The sequence below is a fragment of the Rhagoletis pomonella genome, unplaced genomic scaffold (genome assembly GCF_013731165.1).
Source record: "Rhagoletis pomonella isolate Grant_MI unplaced genomic scaffold, Rhpom_1.0 Rhpom_scaffold_00002, whole genome shotgun sequence".
Classification (NCBI taxonomy): domain Eukaryota; kingdom Metazoa; phylum Arthropoda; class Insecta; order Diptera; family Tephritidae; genus Rhagoletis; species Rhagoletis pomonella.
The window spans coordinates 20,909,105-20,922,071 of NW_023458556.1; the positions used below are offsets into that span (position 1 = coordinate 20,909,105).

Genomic DNA, 12,967 nt, shown 5'->3' on the forward strand with positions numbered 1-12,967 from the left:
TATTGTTTCAGTTATGAACTCTTTACTCAAATCAAATCTATATCATTCAGCCACTTTTACAGGCTTCGCAGCACCTAAGCCTTATTGGTTGCACGTTAGCCAGGTAATGCCACAACTTGAGCTATTTTTTGGTTTATGGTGTGTTGTTTTGGATTCATGTTTTATCTACAGTTACACAACGGCGCAAAAACCCGTCCGGATTGTGGTTGAGTATCGCCAAACGCTCCGTCCAAGTAGGCACAGGATTCGAAATATTCATCTAAATGTTGTGTACCCGCTCAGTTGAGCCTATAGCCTTAGCCGCTTGACTCACTTTCGTTCTCCGATCGTCAAAAATGATTCCATGGATATTATCGAACACTTCCAGCGTGACGACCTTTTTTGAGCGACCTTGTGGTGGTACGGACACAATCGAATTCAGTTAACCATTTCTTAACCGTAGAAATTCATGACACCGCGTCTCCATAGTATTCATCAAGCTTTAAAATAGCTAATTTATTTTTACACACCACAAATGCCATTGGCAATTGAATTGGAACGTTCTTGACTTTTTCCCGAATTCCAGCTATTAAGTATACAAGGATTTTAATGATAAAATTATAAAGTATTTTCCAATGGCATTAGCACTTCAGCAAGCAACCACTCAAACTCGAAAGGTGAAAAACACTCTTTAGGCGGGTTCATCGTTCGTGTCCGAACAACTTTTTATTTGCTCTCAAAACATTTTTGCCGGAGAGGGTGCTGAAGTGCGGTTCACCGTTCAGTTTGGCACATTTTCTTTCGTTCTGAAGCAAACAGCTGATGATATTGTTGCCTACTTGCGATTTTGTGGGCAAATAATACATGCAATATGGTATGCTTGTTTTCCCCAAAAGCTCAAAGTTCAATGTCTTCTCTATGCCACTGTGATCACTTTCTCTTCTAAATTAAGCAAATTAAATATATTTAGTCCCAATGTTGTAAAAATGCCCAGCGTCCATTTTTGTTTACCTTCACATTTGACAGACTAAATTAGGGTACTTCGTATAGATTAAAAATAATTTCCTTCGTTTTTTTCAAATTTAATTTCGACTTCTAGACTTTTTCCAGCAAGAAAATAAAGGTGTTAGTACATACAAACAAAAAATAAGAACTAAATGCTAACATTTTCCTTGAGTTAACATTAACTTTCAACGCAATTAAAGCCGACATAATAGGCAATTAAGATTCAAAACTGCGCGTATGCGCATTCACATCTTTTTTATTTTTTTTTTTGTTAAAACGATAGCCTCCGCAAATTTTTGCTAGCCCCGAGCGTATAAATGGGCAGCTCATATTTATTTAAAGAAACAAAAACCAACAAAAAAAGTTCGATTTAAGCAGCTATCTGTTTCTGTAAAGCAACAAACTTGTGCTGCAAATCATTTTACAAGCCATTTTTTAAGCATTTGCTGTTCTTTAGGGGTGTGCTTAATTTTTACTGACGCAATTTTCAAAAATCGTATAACTCTGCGGTTTTAGTTGTTTGTTTGTAGAAGATGGACATACATAAAAGAAAGTAACAGTTGTACTAGGGATGAAAGTAAATTATTTCAAAGCACGTGGCAACAGAATAATTCAAATAAAGATGTAATAAAGAATTTCGGATAATTTATTTTTGCTTTTACTGGCATAAGTAGCTTCCTAGTGGAGATAACTTTGAGTATCTAAGCGCTACTGCTGCACACATGGACTACAAGTTGTCTCTGGGAACGCTGTCCGAATGTAAAGAAATTCTGAGTTTTGGCCAGGGACGTAAAAGGAGCTCGACACTGATCGTCTGGGTTTAACCAAGCTACAGGTCTCGATATTAGTGGGGGTACTATGCAACCATTCACAGTCCCATGGAGGTTCATGTGGTTAGATTCTGTGGTAAATATTTAAAGAACGATGGGCTGGAATCACCTCCGCATTTTTTTCTCAGCTTCTATTACGTGCGACCCTAGTGCGACACATGCAAATAAGTACATACATACATCTATATCGCGAGTAGGCTGTCAAATCGAATGCTTAGCAAACAAACGACTACAATTTGGTACAACAGTTAACCAGTGCGTCGACAAGTGAACCCACAAACTTATTTGCGCCCCGCGCGAGTACTCAACTTCAAACGACCCACATAAACTACAAAAGCTCCATAACAGTGTTGCCGCTTTTTGGATTTTTCTACTATTTTGTTTTTCGTTTTGGTGGACTGGTAGTTCTCTGTAAATTTTTGGTAGGTTTTATTCATATTTTTCAAAGAGGTAACATTAATGCAGATATACTTTTGAGAACTCATGACGGCTAAGATCCCAAAAGGGCAGACAGAAGCCCTTCTGCCTGGAAACTTTATGCAGCTGGATTACAAGTCCGAAATTTGAAAGGTGAAGAGGGTTGAGTGGGCAACCTTTTGCGAAAGCGGTTTGTGGAATAGCGGTTATACAAAAATCCAGAAATGGCTCTCCTTTTTTTATTTAAGGACTTCAGACAAACAATTTGTGAGACTGTTTGAACTCCACATTAGAAACAGAATTCCTCGATATCGTTTATCTAAATCTCAGCATGCTTACAGTAAAGAAATGTCTGTTAAGACAACCTTGTATACAACTGTAAGTTGGTTAGAGAAAGCCTTACTGCCGGAGTCAATCGTTTTTTCACTATATGAGCTGCGAATTGAAATCAATCTACAACATTTTCTATGAACGAACTGTCGCAGCTGAGTTAAACAGAGCCTGCCTTACAGTGCCATCACGCATTTAGGTCCTTTTACCTCTTGTCTGGAGCTAACGACTTGGGGCATTCCAAACACTAACACGGAATCATCTGCGTATCAGTGTTGGAGTAAAACTATTGCTCTGCGAACCAAGCAAAGGCGTTACTTACAGCTTTCGTAGAAGCTTCTTTGATTTATTGCATAGTTCATAAGGATATAAACACTTGATGTTTTTAAATTGCTATATTTAATTATTGCATATCTTGTTTCTAATGGCAACCATGCTACAAGTACTCATACATACATATGTATGTATGTTTACTTCCATACCAGAACAGCCAGTCAGTCATCTAGCACGCGACTTTCAGCTGTGAACAAATGCAACGCTGCGGCGGAAACTTAGACGACAACACAACGACGACGGCTTTGAAGCGCTTAATTTGGCGCTGCATTAGGAGCATTAATGCTTTTTTGTTGTTGGACGTTTAAAAATTTTCATGGCTCATAAAATTTGCTATTTGTATGTACTGCATGCAACATAGATGAAAGCAGCGAAATAAAATGAAAGAAAAAATTGCTAAATGAATGTGCAGAAAACCATTTGCCATTAGAGATGCTCTTACAAATTAGGTACGTATTTGAGTGCAACAACATTCAAAGTGCAGCTGATGCTATCGCACGCGCTGTAAGTAAATGGAAAAACCACGCATGGGCGCGCGATTGAGCAGTCGCGCTGTAGTGAAAAGCAGACCCACATAAAGGGGGGGTGGTCGTGGGAGTGAGCGGAGGGGAAACGACGCATCTCCGTTGCGGCACATTTGACATTCACCAAATTGCGTTTATTTGCTGTTGCACATTTCAGATGATTTATAATAGTCAGTTGCCTGTGGTGCAATAGCAGCGCACATGTATTCGTAATGGCAAAAAAATAAGAGCACGAAAACTTAAAAAAAAACTCAATCGCAATAGATGCAGTGATACACAAACAGTAAACAAATCAAAGCAAATGAATACGCCGGCAGAGTAACGCGCAACGTGCCGCGCACATATGTTTTGCGGCATATTAATCCATCAGCGTTTAGTATTTCGGTGGAGGGCACTCAAATAAAAGCTGCATACATATGTATGTAAGTAAGTATCTAGATATGTGTACGAATAAAATGCATCAAATGCATTAGTTTTCAAAAAAAAACAAAATTGCTATTCAAGACATCCGCTGCATAAAAATAATTTTCTGCCATAAAAGTTCATCTTAAATGAATGCAATGACCTTTTATTGCTACACACAAATACTCGCACAAAATGGTCGTAACTCTTCCGAAAATTGCGCCGCTTTGAAAGAGTTGATGGCGCTTTTTATAGCTTTGGAAAATACTTAAGGTTAAAAAAAGAAATGCTTTTACATACCTAAATGCACTCGGCTAACAACGCACGCAATGAGGTGTGTCCGAATTGATTACAACAGAAGGGTGGACAGCACTTCGAGTGATATAAAAGCATTTGCAGTTTTATTTTATTGAGAAGCAGTCGCTTGATATATTCGGAAAGACATATTAAAAATTAAATTATTGACGTCTCTACGGTTCATGGATTTACGCCTTGATTTATGCGGCAATGAATAGTTTAAGTTGTTTTCAATTAAAAACTTGTAGATGAAAAAGAGTAGTTGATAATTAATAGTTATTTAACCTTCACATGATCTTAAAGAAAAATAACGTTGAAGAGCTTATGGGTAGAATTCTACCCACGGGCTTTTTATTCAATTATTATTCGCTTAATTCAAATGTTTCCGCTCTGTTTGGATTTACAACCAATTTTTTCTTACGAAATGCATACTACGCTCGTATACGAACAGATCTGACACTTCTAATCAGACTCTTAAGTAAAATTTCAAGTATGCCCATTCGTTTTTACGTAGAATACGTTTTACCTTACGATATGGAGGCTATGCTCAGTTGTTGTAGTTGCAATTTTTAGAGCTTCACGAAAATGCTTATTGCACGAGAACTAGTGAAGAGATTTCAAAGAAAAGTGTGCCGTTTTATAGATAAAGTTCCAAGCCTATCGACAGATACATTTATGTATGTAACCAATTCGTTGTCTGTCGTAGAAACAACGGTAGATATTGGCTTATTTTGGGGTCAATTTTGAGCCTTTAAAGTGCTCTAGCAACTTATGATTGGCAGATAAAAGTTTTATTTTCGGGATAAAGGTTCTTTTGAGCAGTAGAAACATTATCGTGTATCGATATTTTTTATCGAAATTTTTTTCGATATTGTTATTGATTTTGCCATCTATATTTTCGGAACTTATCGATATAATAAACGTTTTTTATAGATTTTGCTATCGATATTTTTATCGATTTTGCTATCGATAAAATTATCGCTTTTGTTATCGATATTTTTTTCTTAGTTTGTGCTTTGATTTGCGGACCAAGATGAAGGCGCTGGACTGTTCCTTTTTAGTATAACGAAGTGTAAGTTTGAAGTTGCTATAAAGTCGCTCAGAAAACTTTTAAAGAACAACCTATTTCACAATTTGATTGAGGAAAGCCCTAACTCAGAATTCGGTGCAAAACGACCTATCTCAGCTGCCCTATATCAGCACATTTTCAATATATTTTCATTTGAGATAGGGCGTTTTTGAATCGAATTCTGAGATAGGAAGAACCGTTGAGGGTTAAAAAGTACTATGCGATTTACTGTAATAAAATTGATACGCAGAAGGTCATCAATGTCAGTTGGAGTGATTTCAGTGATGGCGGCAAATGATGTGAAAGTTCATTTCACTATGCATAGTTCGGTCAATAAGTATTAGGATTGGGGCATGCCACTACCCTCATTCAGTCTTACAGTTACGCTTTCATTCGGTCACGCAGTGATGCAGTCAGTTGTTTTAGTTCATTGCAGGTAAATAGCAAGTACGTATATATCGAAGCAGCCAAAGCTGTCAGCGTGCAGGAAATTGCGGCAGGAAACACGTAAAACATCCGCACAAACCCAAGCACGCAAGTAACCTCGAAGAGATAAGAGCGAGTTGGCACAGAAAAACAATGCATTATATTTTCACAAGTTAACCCAGAAACATAAATACATATTTAAATTTATTATGCGTCATGGAAAGTATGTACATATGTAAGTACTAGAAAGAATATATTTGATGTTGCCACAATGCATGACTCACGTACATCCATTCGGCGTTAGATAAAGCTATAGGAGCAAATTCCATAAATATGTATGCAGCCCAGCAAAAAATTGTGCGACGAATCTCGAAAGAGATTATTCCGGGATTAGTCTCAATCGGGTGCAAATGGGCATAAATTAGTCGCAATTAGTCGCTTACGAGTATAATTAGAGATGCCCAACGATTTAATGATGGAGTATTTGCTCAGCTAACCTGAGGGCCCCGGTTCTAATCTCAGTTGGCGAAAATTATTATTTGAATTTTTTAAAAGTGACAATACTCTCCTAATAGGACACCCTCCAAACAAAGGAACAGTTCCTACTATATAAAGGGATCAAGGGATCAGAGAATACCCAGTGGAAAATGTAATATATTTGAAAATGAGTTTTCTCCCCACAACGATACCCTAAGAAAATTGGGGCAGTCAATTTTGTATTACCAAGCAGTCGAGAAATGTATGCGATTTAGAATGAATTTTTTGTGCCTTTTTGGATAAAGTAGAATGCTGATTGTATATTAAATAGTATTAAAATCTAGAACTCATAAGAAATATATTTCATTATTTATCACGCATGTAACGCATTACTACTTTTCCCACTGGGTATAGCCAACACACGCATACGCAAATATCAGAGCTTGCATACTTGTGCATTTGCTTTTTATTTATTTAGTTTTGTTTGTAAATGTTTTAATGCGCGTGTGTGCATTTACAATCCCTGCAGTAAATCGCGCTAGTTCAGAACTAACGCAGAACTAGCTGCTTAAGAGGTGGTACTGTTTCTCGATCTATCCCAACGCAATGCTTACAACTGTCTCTTTTTACATGGCGATGTCCTACGATGTGGAAATTGCCACCTCTGCAGAACTTTCGAACTAGTTCTGAACTGGTTTCATTTTCGACAGTTCGACAGTTCTGGGCCAATAAAGTTGTTTATGAGAAAAAAATTTAAACTAGTTTATTTGATATTTTTTCTTTTCTAAACTGTTCCCATTTTGGAAAGATTTGCGCCAATAACTTTTTTATGAAAAAAATTTTGATTATCGATTTTTTTTATTTATTTCTTTTATGTAATTTTTTCTGTTCTTTTAAAGATTGCATTTTATTTACTTTTTTATTGTTCTTTTATTTTGTTTATATTAAATTTTATCATTTTCTCTTCAATTTTTAAACGGCACTCAACAATTTAAATTTGTTAAATCTGAAAATCACAACTGCCTCCACCGCGATTTGAATTCTCGACCAATGATGTTAGAGTCGGAGGTCTTCCCCGCTGAGCTATTTTGGTATTGTACGAAAAGTGAGAATTTGTGCATTTACTTTTCAGCAGAGCGCAACTAGCACACCAACAGTTTCAACTGTCTCTCTCTGCAGCCGTTTTGCACTCGTTCACAGATAGTTCTGAAATGTATAGGGCGGAACTAGCGCTTTAACAGACTGTCTCTAAATTTTACTGCAGGGATGCTATAACTCGCTATGCGTGCGCTTGCATTTTTTGATCGGATTTCCTCTTCTCTGCCCTAAACTTTTTCCCACTTTCTCGCCTTTGCCTCCATATTCTGTCAGTACTCACGTTATTCCCTTTATATTTATTACGTTTTTATGCCACTACTTTGCAACGTTTTTTAAAACTTACACACGCATGTACAGTGTAAATAATGCAAGTGCAATGCTATTTGAAATACAAATACACAAACAAATACTTGGAATTATACCATTCGTTACATACCTTCGCACATATAATACACTTTTTTTTTTCAACTACGCGGGAAAGTCAGTTGTAATAAAATTTTACTTTTTTATTTGGTCGCACACAAAAGCCCTTCGTGCGCTCATTGAGAAGTAAATAAATAGTTTGTGAAAATAAAATATCGCGGGTGCATGCAATCATGTGCACAAACAGATTTATTTAAGTATAAAAATAGTTCTGAAAAGAACTTGCATGTTGCTAATTTACAGACGAGTGCCTGTTGAAGATGTTAGTCTATTAAATTTTAGCATTTTATGATTGCTTTTCCTGTTGTACTTATGCAGGTGGTAAAAACTAACAGTAGCTTTCATTGCAGTAGTGGTGTCTCTATTTGAACTTGTTCCACTCTGAACTAGAGACGCCGATTCGATTTTTTGTCGATCTTTTAGGTCCAATTCGATCCGTGAATCGATTCAAAAAATTCGAGAATCGACTACAGAAAATCTATAAAAATTTAAAGAAATTTGAATTTGGGCTGGTACAAAAAAAATAACATGAGTGAGCAAAGACCAAAGAATTCAATGACCTCTTCCTCCGACTATTGGGCTCCTCAGGGAAGGCTTTTGAAAATAACTCTATATAAAATTATGGCTGTTACTACAACAAAAACTCCATAAATTGTAACTCCAAAGTTTATGCAAATTTTCATAAAAAAATTTCACCCCTTAATTACTCTTTTTATATATATTTTTTTTGATAAGTGTAATTAAGAAGTGAAATATGGAGCCAGCGACAGCAAAAAAAAACCAAAAAACGCGGAAAAAAAAGATCTGTTCTTGAATTCACACCTTACTTTAAAGTTAAAACTGCCAATAGCGTCGTATACCACAATGCAAGAAGATTTCTTGTGTTTTGCCTCGAGCCGCTGTGGATTTAACTTTGTTTGCTACTTTTAGAAATTTTTTAGAATCTGTCGGAGTCTTTAACTGATCTTTCAAATTTATTCGAGAAACTTCCAGAGTTTTAGGAAATTTGAGGGTTTCGCGGACAAATAACTACAGGAAATTTGAAATCTATGGCAATACATTGCAGCACTGCATTACAAAAAGCTTTCAAGAATAATAGATGTTTCTTTAAAACTAAAATCTAGAGTCCCAAATTCAATCCATTTTCACACATCCATACATATATATTTTTATGTTGAAGTCACTGTATGTAGCTATGACATCCAGCGCACCAAATCTACAAACCCATACCGTATAGCCTAAACAAATTGCATTTAACCAAACTCTCATTCGCACTAATTTGTTCAAATTAGTCAGCAGAAACTACTACATTTAAAAACCCACTGAACGAGACTCAACTAAACTAGACTAACTACTTTGAACTGTAAGGCATTGTGCAGCTATGATGCAGATGGACATATACAGTGACTCAAACAAGTTACCGCGTGTTGATTTTTTTTTAATACTCACAATACTCACTCTTCTAGTCACATTTTTTTGTTAATTTTCTGAAAAATATTGTCCAAGCTTTAACCAGAAACATGTATATCAAGGTTTCAAACTTGATACAGAACTTAGGAAAATTTAATAAATTGTCATCAAACTTTTAAATCTGCAAGCTTCAGCCTGCTAAAAATCGCTTTGAGTTTTAGTAATTTTTTTTAGTGATGGCTTTTGCGTTTTTTTTTTATATATATTGAGCGCAATTTATAAAAACTGACGTTACTTTTTTGAAATTTTGTTGCGAACTGTCTTCCGCATGCTTGTATTGAAAAAAAAAAATGCAAAAATCCGTCAGCAAAAAATAAATTAATCTAAATGCGATTTTTTAGACAGTTGAGAGTTGTACTTCATTAGACTGACTAAAATTGTAGGGGCTTTAAGGTTTAAACTGCATACCAAAAAAAAATACTCAGATTAAATTTTGCAAACTTTTGTGTTAAGTTTGAAACTTCGATTTACATATACATATGTATATGGTTTTGGTTAAAGCTTAGACAATGTTTTTTTAGAAAATTAACAAAAAAAACTGTAGCTTGAAAAACATTGGGAATATTTAAAAAAAACACAACACGTCACTTGTTCGTGTCACTGTATGTACTAGGAGAAGGAACCTACTTACCAGTATATATGTACATACATACATGAATATGTACATATATATATACATGCATATAGATCTGAACGTAAGGTAAAAGTCATTAAAGCACAAACATATATGTATATGAATGTAAATTTGTAGATAATACATAAGCATGCGAGTTTGTAGATTCACATGTGACTTCATATACTAGATATGTTTGCATGTATATGTTGATATCGCGATAAATTTGGCATGGCTTGCGCCATTTTCAGTCATTGCTGTTGAAACTCTCCCAGCAAGTTGAACACGTTTCATTTGCATTTTATGACAAAAACTTTTCACAATAACAAACTCTATATGTATGTACATACATTACAAACTACCAGTATAAACAAACTAACATACTTACGTTGCATGCCATATGCATTTGCCACCTGCCAACAAATTGCCACAAACGAAGTGAGAGTAGTAAGTACATACATACATACGTCTATATTTCCCTATCATATGTGTATGAGTGTGAACTTATGTGGTGCTCGCTTATTCATTCCTTCATTTCCGGCTGTCATTTTTACAGTAGTTTAACAATTCAGCTCCATGCCATGATACAAAAGTTGAAGTTGCAAAAATGCAGCCAAATGTGTGTTTGTGAGTATATGTATAGGAAGGTGAGTTTCAGGCACTAAATAAATTGAGTTTTACAGCGCAAAAGGACATAGCCACTAGTCATATATTTTGAGAAAAATTTGCATGTCTAATTTAAAAATCATGACAGTACGTAAGCGAAGGGAATTCTATTTGTCGTGGAAGAACTTTGCAAATTCTAAAAAAGTGGGCTAAATGTTGGAATTCTTATTCGAAATATAGTGAACGGAAGATATGGTTCCACTGTTCACATGCTTACGTATGTCGATTTGTTAAGGAGTGTAGATAGTAATCCGAGTCATGTACGTACATCCATGGAGGCGGGACTACCGTCTATGAGACAAGATCGATTTCGTTTCTCGCTTTTAGGTTTTGAGATAACCCAATCTGGCTAAGTCTAACAGCCTCAGAGAGCTTTCCAAGTACCCACAGAAGAGGTCCTTTATCGCCTCGTGCATCTCTCCCGACAGCTTGTGGGCCCAAATGAACGATGTTGAGGAATTTCAGTTTTATGCGGACTGTGGCGAGAAACGCGTTCATAGGGTTTTAAGAATTTTACGCGCCGATGGAATATATCTCCTATCACCGATCCTACATGTTTTTACAACGTAACGTCTCGCGTATTTTTTTTTTGTATTTTGGAACGATCTGCCGTCATTCTTTCTCAAGTTTGGCTTGGAGAAAACCCACTTTCGGCACTGTGCCATCTTCAGTGTCACTTTTTGTTCTGAATAGTTCCCATTCGTCCGTTAAAGCAAGCCTTAGCTATTTACTTGTGGTTCTAATCAATATAGCAAAAGTCCCCTCTTACAAAAAATTCTTTTTTATTACTGGATGTAGATAAAGTCCTTTAAATATCTTCATAAGCGGAAGGTTTATTAGGCTTCCAAAAATTACAGTATTTCTCCGCAATTTCAGCCAAAAGCGCGTCAGTTTTGGCATCGGAAGCTTTTTAAAAATGGAAAAGCCCAAAAAACTTCATAGCTTTTAAGTGGTCAAATAGAAATTCCTATGAATATAACTTAAACTTATAAATATAGTTCCGTACTTACGTACATATTTTTGTATTATATATATAAGTACTTATATCTGTTTAATACTGACTACCACCAGGTGGGTTGTGGTTAGCGCCACCATTCCGCTCTTTCTTTTTTAAAAAAGTCAAAGCTATTAATTTCTTAGATCATTTTGAGCTCGCCAACAGTTCATTTATCCACCCGCTACAACCAACGAGTTGTTGTTGCCTGTTCTATTTATTGTCTTAGTTTATGCATGGTTGTTATTCCTTGTAGTCAACAACAGAAGGCTTACTGAGTTGCGGCTGGCTTTATTTATTTTACTTTAGTTGTTGTTTTCATATTGTAATTTCAGTTTGTTTTATTTAAACGATTTTAGTTATTTTGTACAAAATTGTTGGGGCTTGTTAAAGTTTTCATATCCAACAACAAACATTTTCCAACGATTGCCTATACGCCTCCCTAAAATGAGATACAGTGTAGTAGGTGTACGAAAGAATTGGCTTGTGTGGCAGTAACTGTGACATATTCACATACATACATGCATACGTATAGTAGAAAAACAACAAGTATTTGCATACGAGTAAATAGGTAAGCATTTTTGCTGCACATTCTTTGGTTGTGACTTACATATCTAAATGAGTGGAGGGAGCGAGGCATACTATAGGAAACGAAACGTTATACGAGTATGTAGCCCATCGTTCAGTTAGTAAGGCAGTTAGTCAGTGAGGTAACTGAACTGAGTAAATCAACAAAATAATACACAAGCAAATGCACACAGTAACATACATACATTTTAACACTCCACCCAGTGTTTGATGTTTAATTGGACAACTAGGTAGGCTAAATTGGCACTTTGTGTCAACGGGCGGTGGTTGTGAGCATTCAGTTTTTCGGTCGCTAGGTCATTTGCATGCTCGTGTATCAAATTCTGCAAAAATAGTACTATCGATATTTTACACTTACGCATAAGCGGAGAGCAGTGTTTAAATTTATTGGCAGAATGTTTTGTACAATGAGTGCGGTTGCAAGCATTTTCTAATAATCTGAAGCATATATCCATGCATACATATATCTATATATATATATATATATATACTGGCGGCAGAAATAATAGACTGGTCATACTTTTTTGGCTATATTGCTTTAGTTTATTTTATGTTAAATATTTTTTTATAAAAGCCTAGGTAGTTATACAACAACCATCATATAAATCCAATTTTCAAACTTTGAACAAAAATTATAAAAACTCGAAAAATTTTCACCAAATTTTCAAACTTTTTAATCAGAATTTTTAGAAAAAAATGTTGGTACGCAGTTTTGTAGCCCGCTCAAGTTTAGTAGTAAAGTGCAAGTTTTAATGGGCTACAAAATACCGTTGATTTTTAAGATTTTTTTTGCGGACGGTGTCACACATTTTTTCCCATCTAAAGTGTGCTCGTATTTTTTTTTTTATGGAGAAGAATGCCTACATCGTCAACAAAAAAAAAAATTTTCGAAAATCAACGGTATTTTCTAGCCACTTGAAACTCACACTTTATTGTACTAAAATTGAATGGGCTACAAAACTTCATACCAAAAATTTTTGTAAAAATTCTAAATAAAAAGTTTGAAAATTTGTCGAAGTTTTATAA

The 12,967-nt window shown here is 35.6% G+C and overlaps 1 protein-coding gene across 1 annotated transcript in view; it reads right to left on the reverse strand.

Annotated features, from left to right (window-relative positions):
- The window catches only part of LOC118733265 (netrin-B), a 362,526-nt gene that overhangs the window by 42,901 nt on the left and 306,658 nt on the right, over positions 1–12,967 (reverse strand). The gene's annotated exons all lie outside the window — the stretch shown is intronic.